This window comes from Scaptodrosophila lebanonensis, unplaced genomic scaffold (genome assembly GCF_003285725.1).
Source record: "Scaptodrosophila lebanonensis strain 11010-0011.00,11010-0021.00 unplaced genomic scaffold, SlebRS2 tig00000096-arrow-pilon, whole genome shotgun sequence".
Classification (NCBI taxonomy): Eukaryota; Metazoa; Arthropoda; class Insecta; order Diptera; family Drosophilidae; genus Scaptodrosophila; species Scaptodrosophila lebanonensis.
This window is the reverse complement of record NW_022060567.1, coordinates 875,729-893,119: the sequence shown is the minus strand read 5'-3', so window position 1 is coordinate 893,119 and position 17,391 is coordinate 875,729. Positions and strand designations below refer to the sequence as shown.

Genomic DNA, 17,391 nt, shown 5'->3' with positions numbered 1-17,391 from the left:
ATCGATAACGACAACAACATTGACAACGACATCGACACTGTTCAATTGAAGCAACCGCCATGCCAATAAAAATACAAATATGTATGTAGTTGTAGTTGAGAAAGAAAATCAAAGTAGATAGACAACACGCATATATGTACATATGTATGTAAGTATGTATCTATTTGTACACACACATACGTACTATATATTGGGGTGAGGAGTTGGAAACGCTAAGAAAAAAAAAATGGCAAAGACGCGTCTTGGCTTATTGAGCCATAAAATGTGATACAAGAGCAAAGCGTCGCCGTCAGCGTCGCTGCTGCTATCATTGTTGTTTTTGTTGTTGTTATTGTTGTTGCTACCGCTGTTGTTGTCACATTTCTTTACCCATGTAGTGGATGGCAAGTTCGCGACCAGCTTTGTGGGTCAATCCATCTTGCAGTGGGTCAAACCAATTAGACCAGTTGGTGGGCTCATTTGAAAGGCATGGGCACACTTTGTCCAAAATGTCTGCACACATGCATATGTACATATGTGTGTATGTACATATGTACATACATACGCAGTAGCTCCCTCCTATTCATGCATTTGCAGTCGAGTTATACAAAATGCAATTTGGCTATTCTGCAATATAATTTTTCTACCGAAAATGAAGAGAGAGAAAAGAAAATCTAAATTAATTAATTAAGATTCGGCTCCAAGCTATTCACTGATATTTCCGCGTTATTTTATACATATTTACAATTATATTATAGAAAGATATGAATACGAGTTCTTGGCTATTCTATATCTTTTCTGCCAAAAATGAAAAACTAGAAAAGAAAATCTAAAGATTAACATTCGACTCCAATCTTTTCACTGATATTTCCGCGTTATTTTATACATATTTACAATTATATTATAGAAATATATGAATTCTTTAATAGGAGTTCTTGTCTATTCTATATTTTTTCTGCCGAAAGTGAAGAACGAGAAAAGAAAATCTAAATATTCGGCTTCACCTTTTTCACTGATATTTCCGCGTTATTTTATACAAATTTACAATTCTATAACAGAGAGTGATGAATTCTTTAATAGAAGTTCTTTGCTATTCTATAATTTTCTGCCATAAATGAAAAACTAGAAAAGAAAATTTAAACATTAAGATTCGGCTCCAAGCTTTTCACTGACATTTCCGCGTAATTTTCTACATATTTACAATTATATTATAGAAAGATATGCATTTTTTAATAGGAGTTCTTTCCTATAAATGGAAGTGCATAACATAATAGTATATTTGGATACGCTTGCGTTCAAACAGGCGGACATGGCTACATCGACTCGTCTTGTCAGACTGGTCAAGAACATATATAGTCTGTCACACTCACTTCTGTATGTTACATAGATTCGTACTAAACTAGTGAAGCTCTTTACCGTTTGGGTTTATAAATACGAAACTATATTATATATATACTATACTATATAAGTACTAAGTATATTATAATACAAGGCACTTCTTTTCTTTTTTTCTATTGAATATTGCTTCTTTTTAAATTATCCGAGCCCTAATATTAGATTTGCCTTTTAAGCACGCAGATATCAAGACTCAATATCTGAATGGGAAGTGACTGTCTCTCTATATAGTATATTAAATATTATACCATGGATTTTAGATTGCGGTCGCGCAGCTTTAGCAGCCAAAAGGCCAAGCCATGGCTTATCTCCCGCAGTTTGTCTCTGGGCAGCCATGGAGGACCAGCTCGGATTGACCCGGACCGCATCCGCCGGCAGCTCGTGCGGATTGTGGCTCGCATACGTCCGGCATGCACCTACACTGAGGAGCGGCAGGGTAAGAAGTGGATGAAGATAGTGCAGCCCGGTAAACTGATTGTCGTACCGCCGGGACCGATCACCAGTGAACGGGCGCGCTCGATGAAGCCGCCAAACAACATCGAGTTCAAATTCCGTCAAGTGCTCGACGAACGCGCCACTCAGATGCAGGTGTTCAAGGCGGTGGGCGGTCCAGTCATGGATCAGCTGCTGCATGGTGGTAATGGCCTTATTATTACAACGGGTGCTTCACGGGCTGGAAAGACATATACCATGGTAGGCTTAGCCGGAAACGAGCGTGGTCTGGTGCGACGATCGTTTGAAGCGCTTTTCAAGACCCTGGGCGAGAAGCTGGTCGATCGCTATCTTGTACGGCCGACACGGGCTAACAGCTATAGGCTGGTCCCGAGATCGGAAGCCCGTCAGCTGGCGCAGAAAGAGGATCAGCTGGTAAAACCGGACGCTGATTGCCTGAACGAGGCTGAAAGCAAGAGGCTGCCACCTGATAGCATCTGGAGATTTGCCGGCGACTTGGCCACGCAGTACTCGGTGGCGCACCATACACGCTCCTGGCGCCAAACGGCACGATGTCGCGCCGAGCAGGGCACAATTGACAATCGATATGCGGTCTTTGTTAGTCTCGTGGAGGTACATGGCAGCAGTATTTACGACCTGATCGACAACAACGAGACACATCAGCGGTCACAACCCCTCGTTCTGCGCGAGGATGCGGTCGGACGGATGTATGTCCAGCACTCAATACGCTTGGAAGTGCGCAACGTATCGGAGGCTATGGTTATATTTCAGTCGGGCATGCGTCGCCTCGAGGAGCTAGGCGGACGCAGTCATATGGTACTATTCATTTATCTGGCTCATGTGCCCTACGACACGGCGGCCCACAAGTATGTGAGCAATGTTCCCATTTTAAGTAGCCAGCTTGTTTTGGCCGACTTGCTGAGCGCCAACAGCGAGGCGCCACTCACTCGTCTCCAGAACTTACGACACACGACCCTAGTCAACAAGACGATATTCACTCTGCACGCGTGCTTGCGTGAGCTGCGCGAGAACCAATTGGCTATACTGGGGGGCCGTCCACCCCGCCATTGTCCGCCGTTGCGCGAGTCCAAGCTCACTCAATTGCTGAAACACTACTTCAATGTGGCCGTCTCCGCGAACATTGTGTGCATCACCCATATCTCCCAGGCGCAGGCCGAGTTGCGGGAGAGCATGCGAGCATTACGCTTTGCAGAGCACATCCGGGAGCTCGATCTTCATATGCAAAACGAGCTGATGTTCGGATTGGGTGTTTTGCCTAACCAGCATAAATGGGTTCCCGAGCATCTAGATGACTACGAAATCGAATCCGAGTCAAAGCAATTAAAGCCGTTGGAGGCATCAGCCAGGGCAGGGGCACGGACAGCTCAGCCAGTTCAGGCCGCTCCGGCAGTTCAGGTGGAGAGCCCACCGCAACGAGATCATGAAGAGGTACAGAGCACAGCCGTGAAATCTGCCGGCAACTCAGCAAAAAATGAACCACTTACTCCGTCTACTCCAGACGAACAGCTAGAAACAGCATTAGTGACTGGTCAAGCAGCTCCGCCTAGATTTCTAACCTCAAGCTTTGAAATAGATCACGAAGCCATCACGACGGGGCAGAACCTATGGATTCCTGACCTACGGCAATCAGAATCGATGGCCCAGGAGCTTAAAAGGTTAATTTCAAGGCGCAACAATCTTATCAATGGCACAATGGCCACGTGGACGGAGCGCAGACAATTAGAGTTGTTGAGCGTCGCACCTAGTGCGCAGATCAACTGGCGCATAAGGGATATACTGAAGGCCCAGCTAATGGCCATGGAGCTGCTCCAGGTGAGCACTGAAGAACAAGGGGAGTTCGTGGCGCGGCTTAGTGGCTTAAAGGACGAGACAAGTTACAAGGAGTTCGGCCACAGGCTGCAGCAGCACGAGAAGCGAACATTGACCGTGGAGAACATGTTAAGGGCTCGCAATGAGCAGCTCGCCCATTATGGGGAGCTCTTTGGTGTTAGATTGATCGCTACCAGGTCGACGACATCTAGCATTCTGGTTAGCCAATGGGTCAGCGGTCATTCAGCTTTTACGTACCCGGGACCACGCAGTTCGTCTTGTGTTCTAAACCAAACGCGTAGGTGGCGCTACTGACCGGAGCCGGACATGATTTCCTACCAAGAAATTTGTTTGTGAATGCAAGCCTATCCTAGAGCAAGGTGTAAGCCAGGTAAGCCTGGCTATCGCCCGTCTTCTTGATTATTCTTAACCTGTTTCTCCTGTTGAAATGCTGTGTGAACCCACAGGTCTAGTAACGGAGCGTTATGAAGGCTGAGGAATCTCAGTAAATTTTCAGACTCGCATGCTTTGAGAGTCGTCCATTTATTATTACTTAGTATATACTCTTCTCTAGTCTACAGGTGAGCTTTATATATAATTTTGTTTGCTTCATTTCACACTTACAATCCAAGTCCACAGATAGTGTCTGGCTAATCCAACTCGTATGTACGAAAACTAGCAAAGTTTAAGTGAATTCTTTGCATGATTATATACGCATTCAAAACCTTCTGAGGCGGACAGAAATTGGAAAGGGTGCAGATAATATACAATGCTCAGATCATATTTTCTTTGCGACCAAATATATGTACAAATTGTCTGCAAACAAAGCATTTTTATTGGTATCTGTTGACTTCTCTCTTAAATGTGTTTAATTAAATTATTTGTGTATCAGCAAGCAGACGCGCTGCCAAAATTCAGAGTTCCCGAATACTCCTGATCGTTGCCATATGACTGAGCGACTGTTCTCTTGCTGATGTAGAGATTAGATATTGTGATTATGGGTTTTTAGAAATCGCGAATCACTGATGAATTATAAAGACACAGATTTTCAATCGTTTGTTTTGGCTGATCATTCTGATGTTAACTCGCATCAGTCGCTTTCAACCTAAAGCCGGAGGTTAGATCAGATAATTCGATTATAATTGGACTCTAGTCCAATATGTACTTATAACGTCTTTGAATCAGGTAATACACTCTAAAACAAGTAATACTTCAATGAAATAATTGTGCACTAATGACAAGGAATACTCAACTGCAGTTGTTCTAGGCCTATTGCAGGAAATAAATTTGTTTATTTCCAATATTTATTTATTTATATATTTATCTATTTGATTTTATGGGATTTTAATGCTGGAGTGGCTTTGCTTAGGTGCCTCGTATGAGAAGCGCAGAGGAGGACAGTCTTTTAAATTTAATTTTCAACAATTATTATTGATTTGATTTGTAAGTCGAATAATTAGCGGAAAGTCGATATTTTTTTTAGTTCTATACATGTGTATATGATATCCAATTTTAAGGAACGATACATAATATACATATGTAGATAATTTTACTTTTTCGCAAAATATTAATTTATTTTATGCAAATGTGGCTAAAACTAAGAAATGCCAATTTTCAAACAAACTTTGGAGCTCGCCCAGGAAAAATTATGAAAAACCAAGTATGCAGTGTTTTTTAAATTCTTTCATAGATTACACAAACCAAGTTTGAAGCTAATCAAATGAAAGTTGCAGATTTTTCATACAGTCTTTGGAGACCGTTTTCTCCCCTTTGGCGTGCGAATTTTCTATATGTACAAGTATATGGATTAATGGGAAAACATCAATATTAAAGGGAACATATTTATTTCACTAAATACTACTTATTTTAAACGTTCTCGCATTATAATAGCAGGCGCGAAGCAAGAAATTTGTGTTCAGAAAGGAACTATTACTATTACTTAGTACTTGGCTATAAAAAACATTTTAGCAAGCCTTAAATTAATAGCGCTTCAAGATACTTTAATATTTCAATACTTTTTCCCTTTAAACTGGTTCCAAATATTGATGTTTTGATTGATTGATTATAGTTTCAGCTATTTTATATAAATACATAGTAAACATATTTAAGAGATGGAACAGAAATGCTTGCATCACATGCATTTAGTTTTCAATTCGTCGCACGCGGCGTATGCGTAATGTGTTGTGCCGCACCCCTGACATCACCTTTGAACATCCTTGTGGTAATGTAAGTTGTATTTGTTGGTCACGGGGCCATTTAAGTGGAACTTGACATGTGTTTCACAGCTTTTATTGTTATTGTTTTTATGCAGTAGTTGTTGTTATTATTACTGTTGTTGTTGTCGGTCACCCGTTTGTTTAAGTTCGACAGCAAGTCTTGCATTTTTAATTAGTCCCGGGCATTCGCATTCGTATTCGCATTCGCATTCGAAGCTTGGAAGTTGCATTTGTCATGCAACGCACACACACACACACACACACGCACGCAGTGGTTGTTGTTGGAGCATTTATTGTTGATTTTCTTGCTGCCTTTGTTGGCAGGCGGTAGCTTTTGACCATGGATCAAGGCTAATAGCTCATAAAATAAAACGGAACGCATATTTTGTTGTTACTACTGTTGTTGTTGCTGTTGTTGTTGCTGTTGTTGTTGTTGCTGTTGTTGTTGTTGCTGTTGTTGTTGTTGCAGTTATTCTTGCGGCGTCTGCAATCAAAAAGCCATTCACACGTTCAGCGCCTGTCATTCTGGCCGTTCCACTCCCCCTTTTACACTACACCCCCTCCCACCCTGTACTTATGTATGTTGGTGCCTTCGTATTAATACCCTATTCGCCAGAAAGTCTTGTGATTTTTTCTCTGATGTAGAAACATTTGCATCGGAATTGCAGATGAGGCTATCAATTGTTTATACCAAACAGAAAAGACTTCCCTTTGAATATTTTATGCAGCCCTAATATTAATTAAAACTTTCGATTTCTAAAAAAAAGAAGAAGATTGTTGCGAATGTATACGAATGTGGAGAGATAATGCCATAAACTACACTCTCCAAAAGAAAATTGTCTGCAAATTTCTCATTATGTAAGTTTCAATTGTTTATGCCAAACAGAAAAGACTTCCCTTTGAATATTTTATGCAGCCCTAATATTAATTAAAACTTTCGATTTCTAAAAAAAGAAGAAGATTGTTGCGAATGTATACGAATGTGGAGAGATAATGCCATAAACTACACTCTCCAAAAGAAAATTGTCTGCAAATTTCTCATTATGTAAGTTTCAATTGTTTATACCAAACAGAAAAGACTTCCCTTTGAATATTTTATGCAGCCCTAATATTAATTAAAACTTTCGATTTCTAAAAAAAAGAAGAAGATTGTTGCGAATGTATACGAATGTGGAGAGATAATGCCATAAACTACACTCTCCAAAAGAAAATTGTCTGCAAATTTCTCATTATGTAAGTTTCAATTGTTTATGCCAAACAGAAAAGACTTCCCTTTGAATATTTTATGCAGCCCTAATATTAATTAAAACTTTCGATTTCTAAAAAAAGAAGAAGATTGTTGCGAATGTATACGAATGTGGAGAGATAATGCCATAAACTACACTCTCCAAAAGAAAATTGTCTGCAAATTTCTCATTATGTAAGTTTCAATTGTTTATGCCAAACAGAAAAGACTTCCCTTTGAATATTTTATGCAGCCCTAATATTAATTAAAGCTTTCGATTTCTAAAAAAAAAGAAGAAGATTGTTGCGAATGTATACGAATGTAGAGAGATAATGCCATAAACTATACTCTCCAAAAGAAAATTGTCTGCAAATTTCTTATTATGTAAGTTTCAATTGTTTATGCCAAACAGAAAAGACTTCCCTTTGAATATTTTATGCAGCCCTAATATTAATTAAAACTTTCGATTTCTAAAAAAAAGAAGAAGATTGTTGCGAATGTATACGAATGTGGAGAGATAATGCCATAAACTACACTCTCCAAATGAAAATTGTCTGCAAATTTCTTATTATGTATGTTTCAATTGTTTATGCCAAACAGAAAAGACTTCCCTTTGAATATTTTATGTAGCCCTAATATTAATTAAAACTTTCGATTTCAAAAGAAGAAGAAGATTGTTGCGAATGTATACGAATGTGGAGAGATAATGCCATAAACTACACTCTCCAAATGAAAATTGTCTGCAAATTTCGTATTGTGTAAGTGTATTTAAAATTCGACGCGATCCACACAGTTCTCGATGTAATGTTTCTGATTTGTTTGTCGGCTGTTTGTTGGATCGTCCGGCGGCTGTCCGGGCCCTGCACTCTCCATTAAAACGTGCACTTCACGCGCTTTGTGGGGTCCGGTTCGTGTTCGGAAGAAGAAATTAAAGCCGCCGATATCTGTATTTATGTGCATGTGTGGGTTTTGTGCAGTTTATAATTTGCCTTCTGGCGTTGAGTGTTAGTTTGACGAGTCACGCGTGAGCCATAGGTGAGGCACGTTCCTAATGCGTGAGCTTGAGCTAAGGCTGAATGAAAAGAGTGGAGAAATGCACAAACAGACCAGAGTTTCTTGCATTCTAAGAAGTTCAATTTCAAGACGAAGCTCGACAGTATACGAGAATGTTTACTAGCTTTCAGATAAGCTATATATTACAGACCTCGAGTGAGATAGGTATTGTGAGATGTGTCTGAAAGAAAACTGTTAAATATTTCTGGGTACAGTTCTCGAAGGAAGGAAATAGTACACTTTTTATATTGTACGGGAGTTGGGGGTATGAAACGATAGCCTCTTTTATAAATAAAACAAATATGTACTTACTTATGTACAGTGAAAACTCCCTTAATGGACACCTCTGTTATCCGGACACTTTTTCTTAAACATTCGATCGGTGTATGAAGTATTTAAGTATCCCCTTAAGCCGTGAGTGTCCGGCCAACAGAGTTTTCACTGTATACTATATTTTCGCTATTGAATCCAGAATGACATGCGCGTTCTGCATAAGAATTGGGATTAGATTCGAATTTAATAGCCATCTAGGTTCTCGAAAAGATACTTTGCTTAAAGTGTAGATAGAGCAACACCTTGTTAGTACTGAAAAGTACAGCTGTGCTCAAAATAATAATAGTAGTCTATTTCATAAGTGTAGTTCGATCAAAAATGTATGAAATGGTGTTTTAATGAACTTAAAATAATAATTATTATTAAGTATACTATATATATACTATAGGAATAACAAATTCTGGTCATATAACAATTGAAATAATTTTTTACCCAAAACATGTTGTCGCTCAGAATAATAGTAGTGTTTCTGTTGTTGGCCTCTTATTTGTCCCAACTGATCCAAATAATACAAATGGTAGAACTTTTGAGCACAACTGTATATATGGTTAGGGGTTAGGTTACTTTGATTAAGTAAGTTGAATCAGAAAAGCATATATTAAGCCAGTCGAAACCCATGATTAATGGAGAGGCCTATGAGTGCAATCTGAATAATTGACCACATACCACTAACCCGATAACATGAGTTCTTATTATGCACCCATAATCAGCTGCAAATGTTGTCAAAGCGGAACTGCGGGGCGTGACTCACATTATAATTTCGTGCGCGAGTATAATCGGATATCGTGTAGTTTGAAAGCGGAACACCGACATGCTCCACTCTACAAGTTCGAGTATATAGTATAGTCCAATCACACTTTCTTGCGAAGCAGCCGGGTGTTGGGCGGAACAAACCTTAATTGCATAAAGCAATTTTGCTGATAAGCATTCAGCACCTGCCCCCTCCTTAGCCCGCTGCTTACATAATTAAGCAAGCCCTCACATTTTTGTCGCCTATTTGTTTTGCAAATTAAGTTCTGGCCTACTCGTAAGCGATACTCGTAGTCGGAGCGAATGCCATTTACGTTGCAGGGCCGTCCCCGTCCCCTCCCCTGCCCTGCTCGGCCTGTCCGAATCTGTCTATAATAGTAGTACAACTACTACTAGTAGTAGTTGTTGTTGTTGTTGTTGTGGGTGGCGTTGGTTAATGAGCCCTGCAGTGCCACTGCCACTGCCATTTGCAGCGACGTGCAACTTTCAACGGACGAATGAATGTACCAGTATGTATACCTACTATATGTTCATATCGGCAGGTACATACATATTTGAACAAGTCGGAACGATAAATTTTAACTGGTTTATTTGTTTGTTTGTTTTGCAATCAGTCCATAACAAATACTAGAAATATGCAGGCCTGTTCTATGAACACTATATACAACTTTAAGTGCGAATCAACAACAATTTGAGTCTCGTATATGATTGCTTTATGGGGAAACAATTTTTCCAAATATAATTATGAATATGACGTCTAAATGGGAATTGCCAGCATTTGATTATAAGTACATACATACATACATACATACATACATACATACATATGCGCATATATAGTAAAACGTCATTTTATTTTGAGATCTGACAGCAATTGGCAGCAGAACGCTTCGATTTATTTGATAAGATCTGGCTCTATATTTCGTTTCAGATTCCAATTCATTTTATTCATTTATTTAATTCTGTAGCGAGTCTACAAGACCAAGTTTGTTTCACCCACAAAGACGGATAGACATGTCTCGTCATGCTGATTTAGAGTATATATAGTTTATGGCATCGCAGATGCTTTCTCCTACCTGTATTCTCATAATTCTCACAAGCATTTCGGAGATATTTCGTTTTTTACGTCAAGCAAAAAGAGAGAGATAGAGATAGATAGAGAGAGAGATAGAGAGAAAGATATAGAGAGAGAGAGAAAGAGAGGAATACAGAGGTAGAGTGAAACTCTTACACTTGGTTCAAAATCATAATTTTATTTTGTATTATTTTTCAACCTACTTGTATTTAATTTATTTAATATATAACCAAAATGCTTCGAAACTGAATTTCTGATCTATGCACCGATCTAAAGCTCTTTTGGCTTTGTACTGTTCCCAAGCAAACATATATATGTTTTTAAATAAAGCTTAGGAAAAGAAGTGTTGTTGGAGCCTTTGCTTTACTTTACGAGAAATACAAGTATTCAGATGATAATTGCAATTGTTCACAAAGAAGTTCTATATGCAATCTAATCATCCCATATTATGGTGTGGAGAGTACAAAAGTACTTAGTACAGGGAATCTGCTTCCTAGTATCTGTTTTACAAGTATTTCGCGATCTTTTGATTTTCGGACTCGTTTATGGGGCTGTGTAGTTAGCATATGCGTATAACGATTGTGCTTTATAGACTTGTATTCCTTTAAAGTTGCCGACGCTCACTTTTCTAGTCGACAGAAAAACAAAAACAACAAAATTATAATGAAGCGCACAACGATTTTTTTTTTGTACTGTCAAAGTTTTTGTTTGTGGAGCAATAGCCCATAAAAACTATCTAGTGTGTGCATGTTGTTGTTTTTATGACTTTATATATGTGTGTGTGTGTGTATGTGATAGTGATGGTGGTGTTGGTGGTGGTTAGTGTATCTCCATTTGTATCTCTTCCTGCTTTCAACTTAATGGGCGCCCGGCCAGTTGTGGTTTTGGGCCTGAAGTGCGCCAAAATTTTTGCCGAAATGAGGTCAACAGACGCCTAACAACCATGGGCGGGGGCAAACGGGGGCAACCTAAGACATATACATACATATGTACGTATGTATGTACATATGGATTTGTATGTATGTTTATTTTTCCCTACGCACAACTGTAGCGCATACGTCGACGCACATTAAAAATATCTATACGCATGTAAAAAGCGTATGCAAATAGTTTTTGGCGGGTCGACAGCCGACAGTCGACGCCTGATGTTAACTAACGCAAGCCCAGAAAGACATAAACAAATTAAGGCAAAAACAAGACAGGGTTCGGGAAGGGAATGGGAGGGATGGGTGGAAAGGGGGGGGGGGGGGGGGTGGAGGAAAAGCTGGCAACGTTCACGACATGCCAAGCAATTTTCCATTACAGTGAAACCTGCCTAATGTTGCATAATTTCTACAAATGCATATATCCAAAAGATTTCACAAAGGAAAGTCTGTTATGACGATTTACTGAAAAAGTTAGATTAGAATTCGAAAAGCAAGTACTATACAGTCTTCTATTTCACATTCTTTCCCAGCCTACGTGCTAAGATATCGAGTTAATTTATTGTGGTTTATTTATTTATTTAATGTTGTTTCAACAAAAACAATCTGGCGCTGCAAAGTAAGCTGCATGATGATAATTATTAGAAAACCAAACAAATCCATGCCATATACTAACAAAAGAATCAACAACGACTTTGACTCGACCCTCTATTCCACAGTGTGGTTAGTGGAAGAAAAGTGTCGACAAATTCAAGATCAAGAATTTAATTCTCTTAAAATCTCACACGATTCACGGTTGTCAGCAAGGTCAGCAAAGGCCACATAGAGATCCACTTTCCTAGGAAGTTTTTTTTTTAAATATTATTATTTGTAATTTTTACTTCTTGAATTTAAAGAAGAGGTGAACTTTTGGGGTAGTTCTTAATCCATAGAGATCCACTTGCCTTGGAATGATTTATGTTAATATTTTTATTTGTAATTCTTTACTTCTTGAATTTAAAGAAGAGGTGAATTTTTGGGGTAGTTCTTAATCCATAGAGATCCACTTGCCTTGGAATAATTTATGTTAATATTTTTATTTGTAATTCTTTACTTCTTGAATTTCAAGAAGAGGTGAATTTTTGGGGTAGTTCTTAATCCATAGAGATCCACTTGCCTTGGAATAATTTATGTTAATATTTTTATTTGTAATTCTTTACTTCTTGAATTTAAAGAAGAGGTGAAATTTCGGGGTAAGTGTTAATCCATGCCGATTGGTCCTCAGCTTGGGAAACACTTTCCGGTGAATAATTTCGGAGACGGACTTGCACCAAGAGACAGCCTATATGTATGTATATGGTTCGATTAGCAGGTAGCAAAAGCTTGGTTTCACTGTACCTGAACATTATTTCTCTTGCCGTTGTGCGTATACTACAATATTCAATTGATTTTGGGGCGTTTGTCTGTGTCTGTATGTACTTGTATGTGTGTTGTTGGGGGCGCGTGTATTTATGGCGCTAAAAAAATTGCCCATCTTCGCGTTGTGGGAAAACATTGTCTGGCCGACCATCAGGCCATCAACAGCAAAGGCAACAAGAACAGCAATTATGGCAACAACTATGGCCAGATGTGTGAGTGGAGTTGTTGGAGTTAGATGTGTTGAATGCATCGAAAAGATGCAAAAGAACTAGCCTCGCATCTACATATCGCAGACATGCATAGCGTCAGGCATCAGCGGACTATTGTGAGCGTTGGGAACGCCAACTGCTGGCAACTGCCCACCAGTGCCGCACTAATGAGGCTGCTGCGATTGTGCCAGCGATTGCCGAACAAGTAGGAGGAAGGGTAGGCAGAGGGGCAGGCTCTCAGGCAGGCTGGCAGGCAGATCAGGCTAAGTGTTGCGCTTGCAATCATCACGCCAGGCCAGGCCAGGCCAGGCCAGACCAGAGCGAACCCCATAGAGGTACAGAGGCATATACTATAGACCTATAGACGGCAATGGCTTGGCATAGGCATAAGCATCAGCATCGGCATCGACATCAACATCGGCGTTGGCGCAGGCGCAGACACACACGCAAAATGTCATAAGCGAGCGGCGTGTGGGCGTTTTGATTTATTGCCAATTGCCAAGCAAAGTCGGAGCCACCAAAAGATGCCACTCCAGCCAACAGCCAACAGCCAGTCCAAGTGGAACTCATAGCACAGCCATAGCATAGACGTAGTCGAAGTGGCAAAGCAGCCGCGATTCCGACTCGTGCACAACCAAAATCGAAATCATTCGAAACGAATTAATGGCAACCATCGAACATGGGATGCCCTACCACTACCATATATTTGAAAGCTTTAGATAAATAGATATTTTCAGACTTATGTGGCACCCTAAATATACAAAGCTGTTCATCAACACTCTTCTAATTATTTAACTTTTGCGGATAAGAACTTATTTCAGGTAGGATGAAATTTTTGGTACATTTTGGTGTGATTTTTTGTACTTCTAGGGTCTTCTCTTATTCTTTTAACAGGGTATAGGGTGTCTGATTTTGCACTTTTTTAATGAAAACTTCCGTATTTGTCATTTAGCAGGCTGGCTATAGGGTATACGAGCAGCTATCGCCGCTTGATAATTGAGCTTCGGAGCGGCTGCGTGGGGGCACTAGTGAAGCCACTTGAAAGCGCTTCAAGCTTGAAGCTTGACGCTCTCACGCTGATTTGGCAGTAAAATTGTAAAGATCATCATAGTGATGATGAGGATGAAGATGAAGATGATGCTGATAACGATGATGAGGTTGTTCTAATGAATCCGCCGGGGATCACCCACGCAGGGGCCTGGCCGAAAGTTCGGCTGGGAGAAATTGTCGCAGGAAGCCTTTTTGGGTCGCTAAGGGGTCGTGTTCGTGCTTGCCGCACCCAGTGCCCGATAAATCAATAAACGAAGATGCAACTGCAACTGCTGCTGTTACTGTTGCTGCTGCTGGTGGTGATGGTGATAGTGGTGGTGCTGTGGTTCTGTTTCTGCTTCTGCTGTCGTGCATCCTGCAATCTCTGGAGCGCACTCAATGACAAATTGCCGAAGGGGGCCCAGGTGGCTAAGAGAGAAGAGAATTGCATACTATGATGGAATGGAGCTGTGCGGCAGCACCGGCAATGGCAACGGCAACACTGCTTGCCACACCCAAGACGCAGTCAGAGTCTCTGTATCAGTCTGGAGCTGACTGATGGGTTCGGGCACAGGCCCAGCCAGACCGTTGTGGCTGGCCGTGCCCACGACGTCTGGCGACATTGGCTCCAACAAACTGAGACGATAGCAACGTCTTCGACTGCTAACCGCAGTGCCAGATCTCACGAAGATATATTTGCAATGGCAATAACTAAAGCGGTTGGCCCATCTTAAAGATACACACGCACACACATACATGTACATAAGTGATGTAGTACCTAATAGTGCTGTGCAAGAAATCGCCAAATGGCAGATATTTCCAAGTCCAATTCACTTCAATTATTTTTGTTTATTTCTATGCTTATACTACTACGGTTTACATTTTGCCACTGTTATTCTTATGTTATTGCCATGCCTTCTGCAGCTGCTGATGGCAACTGTTAGCAGAATGGAGACTGTTAAGTTAAATACGCAGTTAAGGGTCTCTGTCGGCTGGGATCGTGATCGCATCACAGTTCTAGCTGTGATTGAAAATCGCTGGTTTCCCCGCCACTAGTACATTTGGTGGTGAGATTTATGGAGCACATTTTTGTGTATGTTGTTGTTGCTGTTGCTGTTGTTGTTGCTGTTGTTGTTGCCGTTGCCCCTTTTGTGCTTATAGCCTGCAGGCATTTGAAACTATTTTTGAGCAAACTGTGCGAATGAAACTCGTTACCTAAAACGAAAGACGAAGAAACCGAAGACGACGAAGACTACAACGACGACAGATGCTGCGGCCAAATCGCACGCAAATTGCTGTGCGCAGATCGAAGCATTGCCAATAACAACAACAGCTGAACATGTGTGCGTGTGTGTGTGTGTGTGCGTAGATTTCCTGTATTGCTTTGCGCAGTAAAATGAAACTTTTTTGGCTCTGCTGGCTGCCTGGCTGGCGGTGGCCTGACTAGCTGTGGTTGCCCCCTCCCCACCTCATTACACTGGGCTACAAAATGAAGCCTTTGGAATGCAACAATATCATCCACTGATCATTTCTACTCTTCAATTCGAGGTCACAGATATCGGAAAATGAAGCAGAACGAAAATAATACAAAACATGCTGTTAGGCAAAGTCCTTGTGAAAGTTTAAAACAAAATTATCAACTACAACAATAAACAGCGGTAGAACATCAGTTAAAAATAAGTAACTATCCTAATCTTTATTTGTACAAATACCCATTAGGATATGAAATGAATTTCCTCTAACAATTATAGCATTATTGATTGCAATACCTATATACATATGTATACTATATAAGAAAAGCAATTAAGTGCGAATCGAATTGTTTTCAAATGTATAATATATTTTTCTAATATAGAACTTAATTTTAATATTGTCATGAGAAATTGATGCATCGATGTAAAGTTGTCAGGTTTCTGTTTCCGATGTATTACATTGATGTCCATTTTATTGAATGACAAAGACAATTATCTAAATAACACTAGATATCACCACCAACAAAATTTACACAAAAATGGGAATACCTTGGTTTATCCTTTCAGCAACATACATATTAACTCAGAGGTCTCCACAGCCCAGTTGTTTTATAAAAATAATTAAATACACCGATTAGCAGTTGATTCTTGTTCAGAACTCATTTAATTAGCTTCCAATGATCATGTTTGTTGACCAGTGTAACCAACTATAGTCAAAGCTATGGTTGGTGTAATAGTTGGTGTTGTTTCTGTTGTAGGCAGTTTTTCTTTTTTAATGAAAATTGACGCTGTGCTGGGTCACTTCAGTTCTTGTTTGATGTCCTTTACTAAATAGAAGTATTCGTTTGGCTTCAAAGCTTGTAGTAAGCATCGCAGACTCTGCGAGAAATTATTGGAAGCATTTCAATTTTAGATCCTTGAATTATTCCCCACACAATAAATAACAACAATAATAACAATTCCCATAATAATATATGTGAAACGTATAGTCTTACAACAGTTTCACAAAAGTTACATAGTTGTAGAATCTAATTGCAAATCAACTTTTTACAATATAACCCCTTGGAGATGTTTTTCTTCGGTTTCATGTTTTCTTTTACATACTCGTATACGACTATCCCCATACACAGACTATCTTCTTAAATATAAGATCATAAGGGTGCTAACATTTCGAGTGGTAATTCAAAAAAAAAAAGCCAAGCTAGTTCCCGGAAAACAAAACGCTTCCCACTCAATAATATTCCATTCTCATTTGTTAGTACAGAGCTTCCGAATTCGGTAATTTCCAGCTATTCTGAAATCTTCTCACATACGTGCTGTGTACTGATCCGTTTTTATGCGCAGCCTCCCATTGCTTCTCTTATTATGTTTCAAAGTCTATCCGACCGAATCAGCTCGTGTGCATTCTTTGGTTACTTCCTACATATTTCGCAGCCTAATCTTGACAGCCAAAAAAGTTGTGAGATTCTTAGGTTGGCTCTGTCTCTGGCTCTGGCTCGTTTATTTATTATGCATTATTATTTATTTTGTTATTTTCAGTTTTGTGTTTTTCACGCGCATCTTTTTTGGGTTTCTCGACACGGCAGCTTGTCTGCTTGTTGCTGCTGCTGTTGTTGTTCTTGCATTTGTTTAGCTAGCTGCGTTCCATGGCCACAGATGTTGTTGCCAGTTGTGCGCGTGTTGATGAACTGTGTGCGCAAACGCACACACACACACACACTCGCACAGATACTTATTTGTATGCCCAGCAGCTCTCTAAACTGGTACAGAACTAGCCAATGCAGTAGCTTCAAGCTAGCACATACGAATAACTACTTATTGGTTTGGTAATTAGTGCCAATCCTTTTTCCATGTATTATTTCGATCCTTCTCGATATAATGTAAGATTTTCCAATCAACTAACCATACATAATCTTCAGTAAACTGAGCTGTAGAGTTTCTATAAAACCGATGCAAATATATTTCCAATAGTTAAGAGGCTATCAAAAAACCACACATAGAAGTACAAATGCAAATATTCAACTAATCTGGTTATTCAAAAATATTAGATA

General features: G+C 39.8%; 1 protein-coding gene and 1 long non-coding RNA gene across 4 annotated transcripts in view; both read left to right on the top strand.

Annotated features, from left to right (window-relative positions):
• Window positions 1-17,391, top strand: part of LOC115627492 (integrin alpha-PS1) — an 81,307-nt gene that overhangs the window by 3,836 nt on the left and 60,080 nt on the right. The gene's annotated exons all lie outside the window — the stretch shown is intronic.
• Window positions 3,772-4,396, top strand: LOC115627493. 2 transcript variants are annotated; one of them, XR_003995669.1, is made up of 3 exons: window positions 3,772-4,048; window positions 4,125-4,238; window positions 4,297-4,396. It is a non-coding gene; the product is annotated as an uncharacterized LOC115627493 (long non-coding RNA). The 2 variants fall into 2 exon arrangements; XR_003995670.1 differs by having other exon boundaries at window positions 4,290-4,396.